The sequence below is a fragment of the Canis lupus genome, chromosome 17 (assembly GCF_048164855.1).
Source record: "Canis lupus baileyi chromosome 17, mCanLup2.hap1, whole genome shotgun sequence".
NCBI classification, from domain to species: domain Eukaryota; kingdom Metazoa; phylum Chordata; class Mammalia; order Carnivora; family Canidae; genus Canis; species Canis lupus.
The window spans coordinates 46,402,410-46,422,292 of NC_132854.1; the positions used below are offsets into that span (position 1 = coordinate 46,402,410).

A 19,883-nucleotide genomic window follows, 5' to 3' on the forward strand; every position below is an offset into this window, starting at 1 on the left:
TCATGAGAGACAGAGAGAGAGAGAGAGAGAGGGGCACAGGCACAGGCAGTGGGAGAAGCAGGCTCCATGCAGGGAGCCTGATGTGGGACATGATCCTGGGTCTCCAGAATCACACCCTGGGCTGAAGGCGACGCTAAACCGCTGAGCCACCCGGGCTGCCCAATACCCACACTTCTTAGACAGCTGCTATGCACACAGATGTATTGTTATTATTTTATTAATTTGTGTAAATGTTTATTATTACTATTCATTAGTTATTATTAATATTTTTGTTTATATCAATGTTTTAAGCTCTAAACTCGCATCATATTGCTTACCTAAAACCTTCAGTCATTGCAAAATCAACACATTTGACTTGAATACATTCTCTTTTCTCTAACCTTCTATATCTGGCCTAAACATGTTTCTCCCTCAGCGTTTCCTTTTCTAGTAAAGAACTCCATGATTTATTCAACAGTTCATACCAAAAGTTTAATTGTCGTTCTTGTCAGTTTCTTTTGTTTCAGTGCAAACCCTCCCAGTCTGGTAATCTATCAAGTACTGTCCATTTTATGTAAATAGATCTCAAATCCATCTATTTCTCTCATGTCTACATCCTAGTCTACTACTCAAAGTGTGGTCCATGGCCAATGTCAGTTCACAAACTGCTGTTCATGGGAAAATAAACATTGAAATATGGAGTAAACATTTAGAAATATTAAAAGGAATTTGTCATTGGAGACATTCAAACATATCATTTTTCTTCAAGTCTTTCATTTTTTATTGTATTTTCCAAAAACACTGATCTCTGCTGAATTTGAAAGAAAAAAAAAAAAAAAGCAAGCCCAAACAACCTGGGTGTATATTATTCCTGCACATTGAGTAACACTGGTGGAGGGCTGTGCCATCTGTCACTTGAACTACGGCAATGCCTCTTAAGGTCTCCTCCCCTTTCCTACATTCCCCACTTGATCTAGGTCCCACCACAGGCTTTTTCAAATGCAAATAGCTCTGCTATAGTCATGGACCCCCTTAAATCTGCTTGATAACCACTCACTGATTTTTGTAAGAAATCAAAAAACTCCTTCAACACATAATAAATGTTTATTAAATATGTGTTGAACACTTGTGTCTGGGTTCCCCCATGCCCTCTTTGTCCTATTTCTCTCCCTCTCTTTCTTTCTTTCTTTCTTTTTTTTTTTTTTTTTTAATTCCCTTCACTGACGGCCCTGGCATTGTCCTCTATTTACTTACTTGTTTTACCAAACCTATATTGCTTCTCGTGGCTTTCCAGAAAACTCCCCAAAATGTCAGAACTTTTATTTGCCAATCGCCAGCCAAATCCTCTCCTTAACCAGTAGTTGGGCGTGACACAGAAAGGGATGCAGTAAGAAAATTTTGCCTGCCCTAGCATAGACAAGCCCTTAATATCATACCTGTTTTGCCATCCAGGGCATGAGAAGCAATCAGAAATACCTTAACACTTTTTGAATTTATCTTTCTGTGAACTTTTTTTTTTAAAGGTTTTATTTATTTATTCATAACAGACACACAGAGAGAAGCAGAGATCCAGGCAGAGGGAGAAGCAGGCTTTCTGCAGGGAGCCTGATGCAGGGCTCAGGACTTGATCCCAGAACTCTGGGATCCCACCCTGAGCCCAAGGCAGACATTCAACCCCAAACCACCCAGGTATCCCTCTTTCTGTGAACTTTAGAACAGACAAAAATGTATTTCAGTAAACATATATAGCTACAACTTATTTCCTCTTCCCATTGATTAGTTTATTTTTCACAGCATGTAAATAAATACTGTGATCACAGTGGGAAATTGTGAAGATAATCAGATTACCCCTCAAAAATTCTGTGCAAGAAAATAACATGAACTAATGTGTATTATGCATTTGCTTTATGTCAGGCACTGTATGCTGATTTATATACATTGTCTCATTTAATAAACACACTAAGCCTACCAGGTAGGCACTAGTAGGATTTCCACTTCACAGATGTAGGACCTGGTGCTTAGAGATTTAGAGCAAGACACTTCTGATTCATTTTAAAATGGAATTTTGACAATATGCTTGTTTTGCTGTTTAATCTGCATTAAAGAAAATAATGTAACTTGCCAAAAAAAAAAAAAAAAAAGGTTGCAACTGCAATGAGATTCCAGTTTAGGAACAGACTAGCTTGATTGGAATTGCTGATGATGGGTTAAGGGGCAGGGAGATTTGTGTCTCAGATTTATTTGCTCACTAAATTAGCCATTCAGGTCTTTATATAAATGTCTGCCTGTCTTAGTATTCTACATCTTTCATGTTAAGGGGCTAAGACAAGAAAAATAATACCATATACAAGGATAGGAAAAAGTTAATTTCACTGCGGCTCTCTTCTTTGTAGTGCAAGTTCCTTGATTTAAGATCTGAGGCACTTCAAAAGCATTGTGAACTTGGAGAAGTAATACATCAGCTAAAATCTAGAGGCTTAAGGCTTGCACTCCTTCACCCCATCAGGCTTTGTGTGATATGTAACAGAAAATGTCTTTTCATTAGTGCAGTTGATAAAGTTAAAACTTTTCTTGATTAATATTCTCTTGCGGAAATCAGTTACTTCCATGGATTTACACTGCAGATTTGCCATAGCAGTTCTAATTTCTTTTGTGCTAAGATTCAGCTGATACAGATTTTATTTAATAAGGATAATTGTTGTTGAAGGGCTGAGTTGGTTAATATTCCTGAGGTATCTCTGCTTGCAGATCTAAAAAAAAAAAAAAAAAAAAAAAAACTTAGAATCTCTGATACTTGACAATGACCTTCAGTGATATTATGGGGATTTTTACAAGTCTCATTCAGGGAAATGGTGCAGGGAACAGGCCGTTTCATTGTTTAAAGCAATGCAGTGTGTAGCAAAGGTAAATGCCAGCTAACTAGATCAAATTCTGAGAAATAACATGGAAGTTTCTGATATTCTACTTAGGTTTTCAAATTGGTACTTTTTAATAATATATCACTGAATATATTTAATTTCATGCATAAATCACGTTCATTTATTTTAGCATTGGTGCATAAAGTATTTTCTGGAAGTGACTTTTTTATCTCTGTAAGGTAAATTAACCCTATCAAGGTATCATTTGCTGCAACAGGACCACTAATTCACAGGTGCTCCACAAAATTGGATTCATTTCCCACGATCGATCACTTGCTTTTTTCTTCACTGTCCTGTCCCATAGAGAGAATCTTCTTTGTCTTTCTCTAATTGTGATCATTTCTTTTCACAGTTTCTTCTGAATATAAGTATGTTTTTTTCCAAAGACATATTTATAAAAGGAAGAATGATTTGCTCTTCAGGGGAAAACTTTATTTTAAAATTAGTTATTCATAATATTTTGAAGAATTCCTAAAGCTTGTGATCAGTTATTTTAAATCCTTAGATCTATACTAATCAGGGCAGAAAAATGGGTGCATTAGGCAGGAAAGCATGGCTCTTTTCTGGAAAATTCAATCCAAGTTAGATTTGTTCTTATTTTATGGAATCAAATATTCTCAACATAAATGTGTATCTTGTATTTTCCAGGGAGGCTTAAATACACACTTTTGGGGAGGAGAAAGTCATATATTCACCTTTCAGTTTTTCCTTTTAGTCAGTAATCAAGATTCATTAAAGAAAGGTACTCTTCATTGGCACTCATTATTTGAGAAGTTCTTGAAGAAGTGTTTTATATATTAATTTGAAGTCTAACAGCATTCCTGTGTTTGTACAGGCTGCCTTCTTTCCATAAGGCCATCCAGGTTGTAAGTTCATTAATGAACATGTTCTCTTTTCACACTGAACTTTTTGAAACTTCTTTTTCCTCGAAAGCAGAAGATCTAAATTAACTACCTACAGTAATTGTATCAGCCCAAGAAGCTTCTAAGTGTTGATTATCAATACATTTTTAAGTCAACCATTTTTGAACCCCTTGAAAAATTGATGGAAAGCAATGAACTCCTGATTCATGTATGTAGACAATTCATATTTTTGGACTATAAATTTAGGAAGCCCATAAATCCTTTGGAGGCTATCTTTGGACTCCAATTAGGAACTGCCATTTCAGGAGTTCGTTCAGTCTAGAGTGTCTTGGGAACTCCATTCTGGAATATCATTCAAGAGAGAATGAGGATGAATTAAAAGGGTATCCATTATTTGTCAATTGATGCCATGTCAAATGACAACAACAGCATTTACTGAACACCTGCTATGTGCCATACACACTTTCTCATGCACATTATCCTTTTTTAATTCTCTCAACAATTCCTGTAATTTGCCAACAGTACGCACATTTAAAAATTATGAAAACATTTAGCACATGGCTAAAATGTGCAGTCATGGTAATTTTTTTTTATAACATCTAAGACTGCTTAAAACTTTTTTTCTCATGGCAAGAAGTCTGTACATAGGTAAATGCTGGTTTTGAGCACTGGAGCTCTGGATCAGCATGCCAGTTCAGCTTTTGACTTCTCTCTCATTTTCCAAAGAGAATGCCTCAACTCTAAGCAAGACAGCTTTCCAAGCCAGGAAAAAAAGAAAGGGGGGGGGGGGCTTTCCTTAAGGAGGACAATCATTTCTAGAACTTTTTAAATTGTATTTTTGCTTTATCTGATTAGTTACATTTGGGTTACCTGTTCATCCCCAAACTAGGAGAGAGATTGGAAATATTAATATTTGTATTTTTTTATTTTCAGTGATTCTAAACCAAGGGCAATTTTGTCCCCCAGGGAACAGCAATGTCTGGAGGCATTTTTGTTTGTTACAACTTTGAAGGTAGGGATGCTATTTTCAAGTACCAAATAAGAGTTCACAATATCATGTGTTGTGGTATTTTCTTTCCCAGTGTCTCACTTGAGTAATCAGTCTTCTAACAGGTTCCCTTTTTAATTACTACTGAATATCTGATTGAAAGTTCCTTTGGCATCTTATAAAAACATAAAGCCTTGATTAAGGTTTGGAGTTTGATGCCTAAGCAAAATTTTTCTACCTAAAACATGGTGAAAAGATTTTGTCATCAATGTGATACATGAAGTTCACTATTTTTTTGCTAAATTTAATTAATTTATATTAAATTAGAGAAGATATGAAGAATATATATTTTTTACCATGTCCCCACGTCCAAATTAGAATATGAGTTTTACTTGATCATACTTTAGCTTTACCTTAAGTATATTATTTTTAAAACTTTGTTTGATGTGTTCTGGGAGAAGTTTCCCTGGAATAGCTGTAGTAACTCTGACTAAAATGAAAATAGAAAAATAAAGGATCCAGAGAACAGAGGATTTTTAAGGCAATGCAACTACTCTGCATGATACTATAGTGGTAGATGCTATAGTATGTTATAGTATATTATAAACATAACTTAGCAGTTATGTATTATAAATATAATTATAAATATATTATATAATTATATATTATATATAATACTGTAGTGTAGTGGTTATATATTATAATATATAATACTGTAGTGTAGTATGAACATAACATGGATCTACTCCATAGAGTGGACTATGATGCTAAGAACTGTGAGTGATAAAAATGTGTCATTGTAGGTTCATCAGTTACAAATGTGCCACTCTGGTAAGGGATGTTGTTGACAATGGGGAAGCTTATATGTGTGTGAGTACAGAGGACATATGTCTGTATGTTCTGCTCCTTAGTTTCACTGTGAAACAAAAACTATTCTAAAAATCAAATTGAAAAAAAATAAAATTGTATTAAAAATTAAGGATCAATAGTAGCTCATCTAATAAAATATTGGAAATGAGGGTGGATGTGTGGAGACATATAGCTTGTTAATTAATCTTGAGTTTCAGAAAGGATGATCTTTTGTCTTAAGGTGTTATTGAGAATCAGTTATAGATAATGGAGACTAGTACAGATATAGAGGGCCTGTGACCTACTGATCTTATTGTATCATTAGAAAAGAACACTGCTGGCCATAAAAAAAGTGTGCTTTTTGTTTGTTTTTATTTTAAATTGTATGTTACTGAGATATTTCTGACTGACTTGGATTTTTTCAATGACTCTAATTTTTTTTTTCTGTAATAACATTAAATATCATACTTCCCATTCTTTTTTTCCATTGGTCAGCCACTTTAGTTCATTCACCGTGCTTTTGGCCATAGGAAATGGGGCTATTCCGGGGGAAAAGCTTGAATGTGTGAGTTCCTGAGGTTATGGGCACATGTGCCCAACGGACTAGTATATGAATGGGTGATTTAGTTATTCTTATTGATGGTGATTTATCTGTATGGCATTTTGATAAGGGATCTAAAAAAATAATATCTCTCCTTTTTGAGCAATCATAAAAATGAAGCAAAGGAATGATAAAAACAAAAAAACAAAAAACAAAAAACAAAACAAAACAACAACAAAAAAAACAATCCAAAACTAAAAGGTAAATGCCAGGAGACAAACCCAAATCTTCTAATAGTATCAGCCTTGCATGCAAATCTCTTGCTTCCTCTTGTAAATCATGTCTTCCTGCCTTTTTTATTTTTTTTAATTTTTTAATTTTTATTTTTTGCTTCATGTCAGTGTGCTTTAATAGTGGAATGTTTTCTGAGTACCTCTCTACAACAAGTACATTTGTAGATACTCATTTAATGCTTATAGCAATCCTAGGGGATAGTTAGTATGATTCACCCCATAATATATATATAGCTAACAGAAGCAGCAAAACGAACTTGCCCAAGTTTATTTAGCTGGCAATTAACTGGTAAGGCTGGGATTTGAAACAGGACAAGTTTTGGAGTTGGACCTTTTCTTAACCAGTATGTTGTGAAAACGAAACATTTGACAAATTACCTTTGACTTTCTCCTCTTTCTCATCTTTGCACAGTTGGCCAGTCAACAAATGCTATAAATTTGACCTTTGAAAAGTTTCCCATCCCACTCCTTTGATCCCTCATTCTGTTACTCCATTCTTAGTTTTCTTGTTTCTCACCTAAACCAGTTTATTATTACTAAAGTTTCAATGTGCCTCTTTCCTTCCATCATCTATTTTCAAAGCGTTGGTATTTTCCTCAGAAGATAAGAGGGGCAAGAGATTTGCTAGTAATCACTAGAGTATCCTCAAATTATACTTCATTATTTTAAGTAGCTGTGGAATAAAGCTAAAAATGCTGCAATTGCAGTAGATATCTAAAATTTGAGTTCTGGTTCTATCACTAACTTCTTGAGTTTCTCCAGCTTTGATTTTTTTACAATCAATAAAATATATCCAATAATATTTTTATCACAAGGCTATTGTGAAGGCTAAAGAGATGATTAAATAAAACATTTTACAAGTTGTAAAGTGCTGCATACTCTCAAAGGAATGCTGGTGTTCTCAAATTCAAAATTTTATTAACATTCTTGAAGGCCAACTCTAGGCCAGGTATTTCACATGTTTGATCTCATCTCATCCTTCCTCTAATTTTATATTACGATTCTTATTTTACAAATATGTACTGTAGGGATCCCTGGGTGGCGCAGCGGTTTAGCGCCTGCCTTTGGCCCAGGGCGCGATCCTGGAGACCTGGGATCGAATCCCACGTCGGGCTCCTGGTGCATGGAGCCTGCTTCTCCCTCTGCCTATGTCTCTGCCTCTCTCTCTCTCTCTCTCTCTGTGTGACTATCATAAATAAATTTAAAAAAAATTAAAAAAATATATGTACTGTAATATTAAGTGACTAACTCAAAATCACAAAGCTAGGAACTTAAAGAACTCACATTAAAATCTATCTCCTTATTTTAAATCTTGCATTCTTTCCACCACCCGTAGTGACACCTTCACTTGGCAAACTTTCACGGCAGTGGAGTATAGAGGTTCAGAGCATGTTGTGTCACACTAGCAGTGCCTGGGATCAAAGCCAAGATTTACCATTTATGAGCTGAGTGACCTTGTTCATGCTTTTAACCTATCACAGCATCAGTTTTCATTTGAGAAATGGGTATTATAGTAGTAATTTCCCCATAAGGTAGTGGCAGATATTTAATGAGTTCATATATGGTCTTAGTTAGCTTTCATTCCCTAGAAGTAGAGCTTGAGATAGTGCTTATTGTACAAATGGTTTATTGCGAGAAGGATCCCAAAAAAGGAAAGAGAGGAAAGGAGGAATGGGTCGGGGTGGAATGTTGGGGAGGAAGCTAAGCGGAGAGGTACTCTCAGCAGCAGTCTGATCCCACTGGGGGTGGTGTACCACAAATTATACCACAGACCTGGTTCTACTGGAGGTGAGAATTGGCCTTTTGTAGATCCCTGTGTTAGTCATTGGCTGCTGCTTGGTCCAGGAAGGTGGAGGTGCATAAACTCCCAGGCTCCTTTCTGTAGAGGGTAATGTTTAGAAGAATAGGTCAGCTTTGAGCAGTCGGCAGCTAACGCATATATGGCAGTTCGGTGTGGGGTGAACAGAGCCACTAAGGCAGTTCCGGGCAGCACACCAACAGAATTCACTGCAATACACAAAGTGCTTACAGCTGTATCTGGCTCATTGTACTCTGCCAATAAAAGTTAGCTTTCATTACATTATTTTGCTCGTAAGTCTTCTCACATTGTTTCATATGTTTAGGTTTGGCTTTCTAACCAGAATGTAAGTTCCTTAAGGTCAGGGACCAATTCTAATTCTACCTACCGTGCCACTCACCTGCAGCTATAAATCGATGCATTGTGATGGCCGCCTAGCAGTTCTGATTTATGTCTGGCCCTGAGAGTTGGACCTCTGCCTATTTCCTTTTTTTTCTACCCAAATGCCTGCTTTTTATTACAAAATATAATAATAAGTGAGAATCGCTTCTATTTTGGGGGGATACCTCCCCTTACAGAGGTAAGTGTGAAAGGATATAATTGTATTTTTATCTGTACCCAGACACATTTTCTGCTAACTTTGTGCTCAATACAATTCCCCAAAATTTGTTATTTTATTTGTGAACCGAGTTTGTCAATATTTAAAGTGAAAGTTATTAGACAAGGCAGACATACTCTTATTTTTGCCAATGCAGACTTGTTCTGGAATAATTACTTTTTAATATCTAAGGCAATTCAATTGATCAGAATATTGATCCCATTCTCATTTTTGATCATTGTGCCATTGATTTAACATTATCACTGGCTTACCAAGCAGGGTAGAACACGAGGTGTCTTGTGCATTCATCTTTGTTAAAAGATAAATGCATGAGACAGGCTTTAAAAGCTTTTTAAAGTGCAAGATGCTGGAACTGCATTTTCAATCTGCATTCTCTCCTGCTGTTTTATGGAATTTATTGAAAATGTGCCTCTTAGAGGTCAGATCATTTCTTTCTTCAAGTGGAAAAAAAAGATATAAGTAATATATTAAAAGGCCTCTAGGATAATATCAAGAAATTAGAACAACCTCATTCTATATTCAGACACCCTTTCTCTTGAATATTATGACTCATCAAAAATAAGAATCACAATTCATCTGTTTCTAGCTAACTTCAGTCTTTTGCATTTTTAGGTTTTATTGGAATTGAGCATATAGGACACTTTTTTTCTCTTTCTCTCTTTCTCTGTTTTTCCCTTCTGTCAATCTCCTCCCATCAGGTAATTTAGAAGGCCATGGATTGAATTAAAAGTCTTGAGCCACTCTGTTTTACCTAATTTGAAATCTATTAATTGATTAAAATTGTTCTTAATTCTTTAGTTCTTAAACACTTTAACATATTATTCCTTATTAGTAAAACATTCTCTGTATAGACTGTATTCAAAATACATCATTTGTATCATGCTTTCCATTAAGTGTAAATAATCGGTGTCTGGAAGAAAAATAAATGACAATATTCTTTTAAAATGAGAAAGTAGGGATCCCTGGGTGGCGCAGCGGTTTAGCACCTGCCTTTGGCCCAGGGCGCGATCCTGGAGACCCGGAATCGAATCCCACGTCAGGATCCCGGTGCATGGAGCCTGCTTCTCCCTCTGCCTGTGTCTCTGCCTCTCTCTCTCTCTCTCTCTCTCTCTCTCTCTCTGTGACTATCACAAATAAAAAAATAAAAAATTTTTAAAAAATTAAAAAAAAATAAAATGAGAAAGTAGGGGCAGCCCAGGTGGCTCAGTGGTTTAGCGCTGCCTTCAGCCCAGGGTATGATCCTGGAGACCCAGGATCGAGTCCCACGTCGGGCTCCCTGCATGGAGCCTGCTTCTCCCTCTGCCTGTGTCTCTGCCCCTCTGTGTCTCTCATGAATAAATAAATAAAACCTTTAAAAAAGTAAAATGAGCAAGTGGGCTAAATTATTTATTATACCAGTTTTCTAATCTGTAGACATGCTACAATAGATCTTTTCTTTTTATGAGTAAGAATATATATGTCCCTCTCTATACACACACACACATATACATACATACATACATTAATACATATGTATTAATTTATTCAAGGCTGATTTCTGCCCCTTATTTGCACTTTCAATCTGGAGAAAAGTTCTTAATCATTTCTGGTCACAGTTTGACAGAAATATTTCCACCGCTTTTTGATTGCCTATCTTACAGTTTGAAGTGCTTTAGCAAGTCTTCCCTAAACACGAACAGTTTGCTTTCATCTACACAGGGAGAGTCCCCTTTCATTTACTCTAATTAATTGTTAATAGATTGTTCTCTCTTAGTTATTAAAAAGTAATGGTAATGATTCAAGAGCCACTTGGGAAAGGCTCCTATTTTTAAGTGCTAAAGATGAGCCAAGCATGAGAAGTTTGTAGACCAAATAGAAGTAGAGAATTCCTCCCTGGGTAGGGAGACTCACTGGGAGTTTTTAAGCGGGGAGCTTTATAAAAGCACTGCTTGAGGGAGACCTGGCTGATTGATGGGGGGGAGGTGGATTACAGACAGATGAGTTTCATGAAGTATATACTAATGCAGGTATAATGGGATATTAAAAAGGAGTCCTTTCTGTCTCACTTTTGGCATAAGGTCCTAAGACTGAGAATAATGGGTCCCTAGTGACCGCAAGACTTGTTTGTAGCTGTTGTCGAGGAGCTCTTGCCAAGCTGCCTTGTGAGGCTCATCACCTCTCTCAGGGATGGATAGAATAGGACTAGGGACTGGTCAGGAGGGCAATGGAGCTAATGCATAGGATTCCTTTGGATGGGTCTTTAGGCCTTGGAAGATTTTTGTCTTTAAATTGTTTCCATTTACCGTAAATCCACACGAAAAGCTTCACAGGGATATTTTGAAGAGCTTAATACTTCCCATTTGGGGTTTGAGGGATACAAAGGAATGTTTTTGCACATAGCTGAGAAATCTTAAGATGAGAAATTGTGGCAATCAACCTAAGATAGTAGAGTCTTGAAAGAAATGGGGAAGGAGGAGGGAAATAGAATACAGGAGAGAGAGGTTGATCCAATGTGTGTTGGAATTGATCCCATAATAGTGGTGTGGGGAAAAGATGCAGGAGTTCCTCCTGAGCCATGAAGACCTGTGGAAGGGCATTGACTTGAGATTGCCTAAAGCCTGGGTAAGAAGGAGGAGGTGACTGGGCACAAGAGCACTAGTGCCTGATGCCTAAAAACTGAAGGAGGGAGTTGGAATGATTCCCAGAGGAGCTAGCTGTTTACATCAAAGGCACTGCAGAAAAGCTAAAAAACCCCAGAGATGTAGTGTCAGTTTTGAATGACCTCTTTCAAGCCAGAGGAATCAAGCATTATACCACTACCCAGTAACTCCTAATTCTTTCTTCCCTTACGTCTAACCCTTGAAGGGATGACAATAACAATTTAAGGGTGAAGGGAAGAGCTGACATTGAAACATACACCATATGTCCACCATACTTCACCTTTTCATTCCATAGGTTTACAGTTTTGAAGGCTATCAAATTAGCGGTAGGAAAGGTTTCAAATTAAATAAGAGCTTGGGCTTATGATTATTACAGTGGGAAAAAATAATCAAGTGACTTTGTGAGCTTACCCTATTGAGCTCAATTCATTCAATGATATGATTATGCATATGTGAGTACTTTAAATTTAAAGCCAGGGTTAAGATAGTAGGAATGAAAAAGTAAAAATAAACAACACAGAAATTATGAGTAACAGTAGATGACATATGATTAATGCTTGATATGTTCCCAGAAATCACCTCATTTAATTTTACAACCCTGTGATGTAAGAACCATTATCCCCATTTTAAAGAAGAGGAAGCTGAGACACAAAAATATTCTACCTATGGCTGTGCACTTGTGACTTTTTTTTTTTTTTTAACTCAGCCTATGCTGTTAACTATTACCTGGTCCTACTGCTTATTTTTTTTTAAAAATCAATCAGCAGAATTTGATTAAAGAGTGGATATCAAGAGGGAGGCAGAGAAAAAAGTCCACAATGATTCAGGTTTAGAGCTACTCTGGACAAATAAACATTGATGCTACCACCATAACTTACAAAACTGGGGCGGTGGGTGATAAATATAGGAGTGGCTATGAACAGTTTTTTCTTAATGATTTATTTATTTATTCAAAAGAGAGAGCCTACACACATGTGAATGTGAGCAGCGGGGAGGGGCAGAAGGAGAGTAGCAGACTCCCCGCTGAGCATGGATTTTCCCCACACTGAGGCAAGCAGATCTTAGGACCTGAATCAGAGATATGACGTGAGCTAGAATCAAGAGTCTGATGCCTAATCAGCTGAGACACCCAGGTGCCCAGAAAAGTTTGGTTTTAAACATCATTTCTTCAAAGACACTGAGGGACGGGTGTACAGTGGAAGGCAGAAAGGTAGAGCCAATTGCATAATGGCAGAAATGGAGATGCACTGGTGCAAAACATCCTTATGAAAGTGATTGTCTTTTTTTTTTTCCAGGGTGTCCACTCTTATTTTGGGCTACATTCCCTTCACCCATCTCCTAGATAATTCCCAAACTGCTCATAGTTATATCCATATAGTTTCCACTCTGTTTTATAACACGTATCTCTGTCAAGTGATTTTCCTAAAAGACTGAAGGGCAGAGCCTGCATCTTATTCACCTTTTTATCATCAGGCCTAGCAGAATGCCTCTGATCCAGCAGGCAGCCAATTAGTATATGTTGAATAAATGAGGGAGTAGACAAATAAATGAATGTGAAACAGTGATCTCATTCAGGAAGATAATAAAGAGGAAAGAGAGGCTTGACCACTGAGTTTTAGCAGCTGCCACCAGAGATGAAATAATAAAGGATACAAAGTAAATGGCAGAGATCAAGTGGGGAAAATAGGAAGAGTTCAGGAAAAGGAATACAAGAGGAGCCTCAGAAGATAATTATGATGCCATGTACTTCAGAGGAATCAAGGGGAATGTGGGCCCCAAATACCACAAGACTTGATGAGGAACTGGTCATTTGTGATTTTCAGGAATGCAGCTACTATGAGATCATGGGGGCAGGAGCCAAGGAACTCTTAGAAAGGGGAACATGAAAAAAACACAGTAGAATGAAAAAACAAATACAATTGGTGAAGGAGATGCAGAAAATAACAGAAAGGTAGCTTGGAGTAGAAGATTAGTCAAATGAAGAATTATTTACTAATTTATTTGTTGATTAATTGTAGAGGGAGAAATAAGTGTGTTTCAACACAGAGGGAAAGAGCCTTTGTCACAGCAGGTAATGAAGATGCTGCTAAGAAAAGAGTTAAGTCACACCAGTAAGGATTTCTTCTTTCTAGTGTGGCTTATGTTTGGTCCTACAAAATACCTTGTAGAGAACCTGAGCAGAACTAAGGCTTGTGAGTAGTGTCCTGTTAAGTGAGCTCAGGGGGTATCTGTCATGTTTTGGCACTCTCTGTTTTGTTAATTCCCTACATCAGAAGACAGTCTTCATCTACCCAGATTCACAGCTGGGAACAGGGGTTATTATGGAGAGTCAATGCATCATGCACAACTGAGTTCAGGCTCACCTGAGCATCAAGAAATGCAATATGGAATCTGCATTGCTGCTGTCTGTAAGCAAAGTTGAGGAGGTGTCAAGTTTTAGGTACAGCAGGCTGATGGTTGTACAGGGGTCATGATCTGGTTTCAGTGGCTATGAAACATGATGTGATCCTTTTGCCAAAGGGCCTTGGAAACATACCTGCCAGCAGTTCTGCAGTGTGGCTTACCTGTAGCTTCCAATTTTTGACCTCTTGAGAGCTTGTATACCCTCTCCTCCATGGACTTTCATTCCTTTTCTGCTTGAACTAGAGAGCCGATCAATGCATTGAATATATGCATTGGAAATATATAATTTCCATCTTAAGCTCCAGAATCTTGAAATAAATAGCCAGATGATATTGACCCAGACCAATTAATTAATTGTTAAAAACAATCCTTTCCCTAGCCTCTACTCCAAGTACTGGTGATAGTCAAATTGGGGATCAAAGAACTTAGAACTATATGGGAAGTTTAGGGCCAAGAGGATAATAATGTATAAAATGATTTTTATTTTATAAAAATATTTTACTTAAAGAATATAAATAAATGGTAAATTGCATACATTTTGCATTTAGTATTCCTCATCTGCTAGACACTTTTCAAGGTCTTCCTCTTTCATATTGATGGGATATAATTTATTTTTTTCTTGTGCATACTAAAAGCCTATGTTGTTCTGTTTTGTTTCTAGTTCCACAACAGAATGTCTCAAGCCATCTTGTCTTTTTTTTAAAAAAAAGATTTATTTATTTATTTCAGAGAGAGAAAGTGAGCACAAGTGGGAAAGGCAGAGAGCAAGGGAGAGAGAATCTCAAACGGACTCCATGCTGAGTGTGGAGCCTGATGTAGGGCTCAGTCTCATGACTATGAGATCATGACCTGAGCAAAACCAGGAGGAGTGGGATACTCAACCTACTTTCACCCAGGTACCTATCTCGAACTTTTTTTCATGGAAGTATTAGCTTCTGTCATGGGACTCGCCTGTTAGGAGTATCCTTTGGGAGCCTTTGTATTCAGAAACAAACTGTAGTTTGGATGCTTAAGATACAAAGAACTTTGGATAACATTTATTTAAATACTTGCATATTCCAGACAGGTATCTTATAAGCCCTTTGTCAGTGTACAGTGTTATCAGCATTGCTTACATAACCTCCCTATCCAGATGCTATCATTCCCTGTAGACATAGGTCTATCTTTTTTGGTAAGCATAGAAGTGTGCATATAGGCCCAGTTTTCCCTTGCACTTTATTTATTTTTCTTTCACAGGTTTATCTTAGTGCCCTCTTTTCCTCCAAGATGCATTTATCTTGTAGCTCTTCTTACATCCTCCAGGTAGTTTTCTCTTTTACAAATAATTCCCAGGAGAAATGAAAGAATAGCTTTTAATAGGCTTTGGCATAATCATGTAAATGAATGTGTGTGTATGTGAGCAAGTATATGTGTAGGTCTGTGTTAGTACTTATATCTGTGTTTATATGTCTGTGTATACGGTGGGGTTCTGGTACAGACTTCTAATTCCTTTCCACTAAAGAATTGTTGAGTATCATACCAAGCAAAGCTAGGAAAATGCTTTTAGTTGGTTTTAGCCTGGACTCATTCTCTTGTACTGTGAAAATCAAATGTTATTCCTCTGTTTATGTCACATTATGCTCACACTACCACTGTCTATAAGAAATGTCACGTCCTTGTATCACTATCTGCAGGAAGTGTTTGGTTGTCTCTTATGTATTCACTCAAATGTCACAAAAAACACATTTGATAAAAGTCACAATGTCCCATTGCTATTCCTTTTAAAGTGCTGATGTCGATAGTAATTTTAAGTTTTTGTTATAATCCATAGAATAAGACAATTACTTGAACCTTGAAATAATAAAAATAGAATTATGTGGGGAATCTGGCTGGCTCAGTTAGAAGAGCATGCTACTCTTAATCTCAGGGTTATGAGTTGGAGCCCTATATTGGGTGTAAAGGTTACTAAAAGACTAAATAAACTTAAAGGAAAAAAAGAATTATATATGTATTAATTTATTCATTTATTCAGTCAACAAGAAAATATTTAGAAATTTTTGATTCTTATTTGGAGCATTGATGTGATTTTTTAAAATGGAAAATGATATAAAATTCTGTATTTCAGGGACCTCAGATGTGAGAATTAGGGGAATTGGAAATAAATCTTTTGTTCCCGTGATGACATCAATATTTAAACTACTTTGTATACATCAAGAACTCATAACCAAGGACCATAGAATAAGAAAGAGTCTTTGGATGAATTTTAAAGGATCTATGAGGGCAGCCTGGGTGGCTCAGTGGTTTAGTGCCACCTTTGGCCCAGGGCCTGATCCTGGAAACCCGGGATGGAGTCCCACATTGGGCTCCTTGCATGGAGCCTGCTTCTCCCTCTGCTTGTGTCTCTGCCTCTCTCTCTCTCTGTGTCTCTCATGAAAAAGTAAATAAAATCTTTAAGGGATCTATGAATTCCACAGAACCTATATGATTTTTTTGCCTTTTTTGAGAGAGTTCATAGCTTTCATTATATTTTTCTATGAATATATATCTCAGAAAAGTTATGATTATATGATATATTATAAATGCCATAAAGATGCCCCATTAATTGTTTAGTTAATTTTATCAAGCATATCTGGATTTTTTGTTGTTGTTGTTGGAACACTAGAGAATCTCTATACACAAAACAAAAAGCTGTAACTTTTTTGTTTTGTTTTGTTTTGATTTTTTTCAGAGAGAGAAAGAGAAACCAAGCAGAGAGAGGTGGGAGGGGAGGGAGCAGAGGGGGCAGGTTCCATGCCCAGTGTGGAGCCCAATATTGGGCTGGATCTCATGACCCGGAGATTATAATCTGCACAGAGATCAAGAGTCATACACTTAATTGAGCCATCCAGTCATCCGTAGAGCTGTAACTTTTTTTGTCTTTCTTCTTTTCCCCTTCCATTATTAGATATTCTGATGTAGAGAGAGAGAGAGAGAGAGAGAGAGAGCTTGGCAGTGTATATTTAGTAAAAAATCATCAATGCTCTAATCTAAATGCTTGGGTTTTAGCCAGTTGCCTTTATTTTCTGCCCTTGTGCCTTCTGCCCTTGTGCAATAAGAATATTAGCATTATTTTCCCTTTTAAGTGCCCTTGTGCAATAAGAATATCAGCATTATTTTTCCTTTTAAGTTTACTTGGGGTGCAAGCCTAAAATAAATGATCATGGAGAACAATATGGATTTCATTCTTACTCTTTGTATACTTATATTACATACTTCCAGGTTTCAGTGGTTCAGGAAATTATTCTTATGAATATTTCTATGTCCAACCTGTGTAGGTTTTGTATTCGTAATACTATTTTTATAATCTACTATTTTGATTGCCATATTCATTATAGTATTGCAAACAGACTACCTGAGTTATTTTATAAGGGGAATCAAAACTTGATGATTAATTACTATGGTTTAAAACTGAGTTAGATATTTTATATACAGAATCTCATTCATTATTTATAAAAATCCTATGATGGATTATTGTTTCTCTTATTTTATAAATAAAGCGACAAATTCAGAGTCCAAATTAGTAACTTATATTACATTTCTGAAAGTTTGAAATATTTGAAAATTAAATTGAATTTTTTATTAAAATTTTTGAATGCAGTTTATTTAAGTAGGAAAGCTAGCAAAAAGCTATTCACTGAAACTTCTTTATCGTTTCCAGAATTAGTGATTAACTGAAACTCAATATGTGATAATACAATTGGGAAAGAATAAGAACTTTTATGAGTGATGGTTTAATTTGCAATCATCGATTATTCTAAAGTAGAAGATCAGCAGTTAATCTAAATTTTCTCTGTTTTTCTCAAAGTTTTGTCTTGCACTGCAAAGTATTGCAATGGTGCTACTGAAATTTCAAATTTTTTTTTCTATGTTTGGGTATGTGTGCTAAGGCTGCCTATGGTTTGCAAAGAATCCACATACGTTTTCTTATCCTATTAGTGAGAGAAGAACAATTGTTTCACAGAGCAGGTAGGGGAAAGGCATTACTGGAAAGGGCATTTGAAGAATGAAGCTGTGAACGGCATTTTGCCTTTTCTTTCAATAGTGTTGGTAGCATCAGAAAGAGCAAGAATAGCAGTGACTAATTTTATCTCCTAGTTCACAGTTTTTATCATGTATCTTTTTGTTTGCTATTCTGCGACATCAGTGAATTATACTTCTGCACCTTTTCCTGGGTAATTACAGAGTAAATGCAAGTTAGATTATGAGAGCTATTATAATCTTGTCAGTATGTTTGGCTAAAGCCTTTTTATTTAATGCTTTTTTTGTGTGAAGCCTTTCCAAAGGACTGCATCTTTTAAATATTGTTATTCTTCATTGACCTAATGATGGGCAAAATACCAAAAAATTAGACTGTTTGGACAACAGTAAGAAAAAAAATGTTTTTGTGATTAAAAAAAACCCACAGAACTTTATTGAGTATGTTCTTGTATAGTTTCACAAAGATTTATGATGTTTTATTCCTGTTGATCTGAAGTTGTAGACATTTGTCTATATTGAGATGCCTAAGTGTATCTGAAGAGCTCATGCTAAAATTGACAATTTTTATTACATAGTTTTAAAAAGTGCCAAACCTTTTTAAGCTGAGTATCTCAGACAGTAACATGTACCACAAAGTTACTCAGCTCAAAAAACAACCTACGTTTATTATCACATACAACATCAAGCACTGTGATAGGTCCTAAATGAGGAGGGAAACTTAGCCCTTACTTAAGAAGAGTTTAAGATATACTAAAGACACTAGAGATACAGAAGAAACCAGTTTAAGCTAATTTAGGGGGGATCAGATTGGATATTGGATTTCAATAGAGCACCTCACAGCTCTCTCCAAGTTATTGTAGAATAGGTGGAGGTTTGCTGCCTTGGCTCTTTTCCTCCTACATGGCTTTAATCTATACAATAAGTCATTGATGTTATCTGCTTTATGTGTTGAGTTTTCTTGACGTACTGACTTAGCTGAGTAAGCCTTTGAATCTAGAGCTTCATGGCTAGTGTTACTAAATCACTGACTCTGATGGCAACAAGGAATGCTTAGAGTTACAGAAAAAAAAATCTCAAATTCCTTTTAATTAAAAAAAATTTAACTTGTACTGTAATAACCCATTTGTGTACTATCCTTGACTACTGGTGCTTTTTTTTCCCCCTTGTGCTTTTTATTTCTATAAGACAAATCTTAGAGATTGGATTGTTAGAATGAAGGGCATGTACCTTTGAACTTTAGCAGATGTAGGATTACTTTCCAAAATTTCCACAACAGTATATGAGAGTACTTCTTTCATTCTGATTCCTTTCAGCATTAGGCTTTGTCTTTTTTCATTTAATTCATATTTTTTTTCTGATATCCATAAAGACTGGGAATATTTTTTTTCTTTTCTCTCTCTTTTCTTCTTCTTTTTAAATTTATTTTTTTATAGAGATTTATTTATTTATTTGAGAAGGAGATGGTAGAGAGGTACAGAAGGGGAGGGAGAGAGAATCTCAAGCAGGCTCCCCACTGAGCAGGGAGCCCAACACTGAACTCCAACTCAAGAGCTAAGATGATGACCTGAGCTAAAATCAAGTCAGATATTTGACTGACTAAACTAACCAGGCAGCCCAAGCCTGGTAATATTTTCCTATGTTTACCAGCCATTTGGCTTTGCTTTTCTGTGATTTGTCTACTTATATACTTTTCATTTGTGTCTTCCCAGTTGTTAAATTTTTATAACCATTTTTGCAACATTTATTTATGCATTACAGATATTTAGTCATTTATTACTTATCTGCATTGCATTCTTTTCTAAACTGTTATAGGTCTATCAATCTTAATATATTTTTTCATAAAAATATTTTTATAATGTATGTATTTTATTTCTTGGTATAGAAAGATCTTTTCAATCTCTAGGTTGTAAGTACAGTCTCTTAAAATTTTTAAAATATTTTTTAAGGGGTATATATTTGTTGGGCATTTAAGTAATTTCTATTTGTTTACCTTCTTT

At 36.1% G+C, this 19,883-nt stretch overlaps 1 long non-coding RNA gene across 1 annotated transcript in view; it reads right to left on the bottom strand.

Annotated features, from left to right (window-relative positions):
• Positions 1-1,570: 1,570 nt before the first annotated feature.
• The window catches only part of LOC140608413 (uncharacterized), a 38,036-nt gene continuing 19,723 nt past the window's right edge, over positions 1,571-19,883 (bottom strand). Inside the window, exons 2-3 of the long non-coding RNA XR_012010434.1 lie at positions 8,205-8,310; positions 1,571-2,729 (exon numbers count right to left, since the gene is read on the bottom strand). This is a non-coding gene — a long non-coding RNA (uncharacterized lncRNA). The remainder of the gene's footprint in view (positions 2,730-8,204; positions 8,311-19,883) is intronic.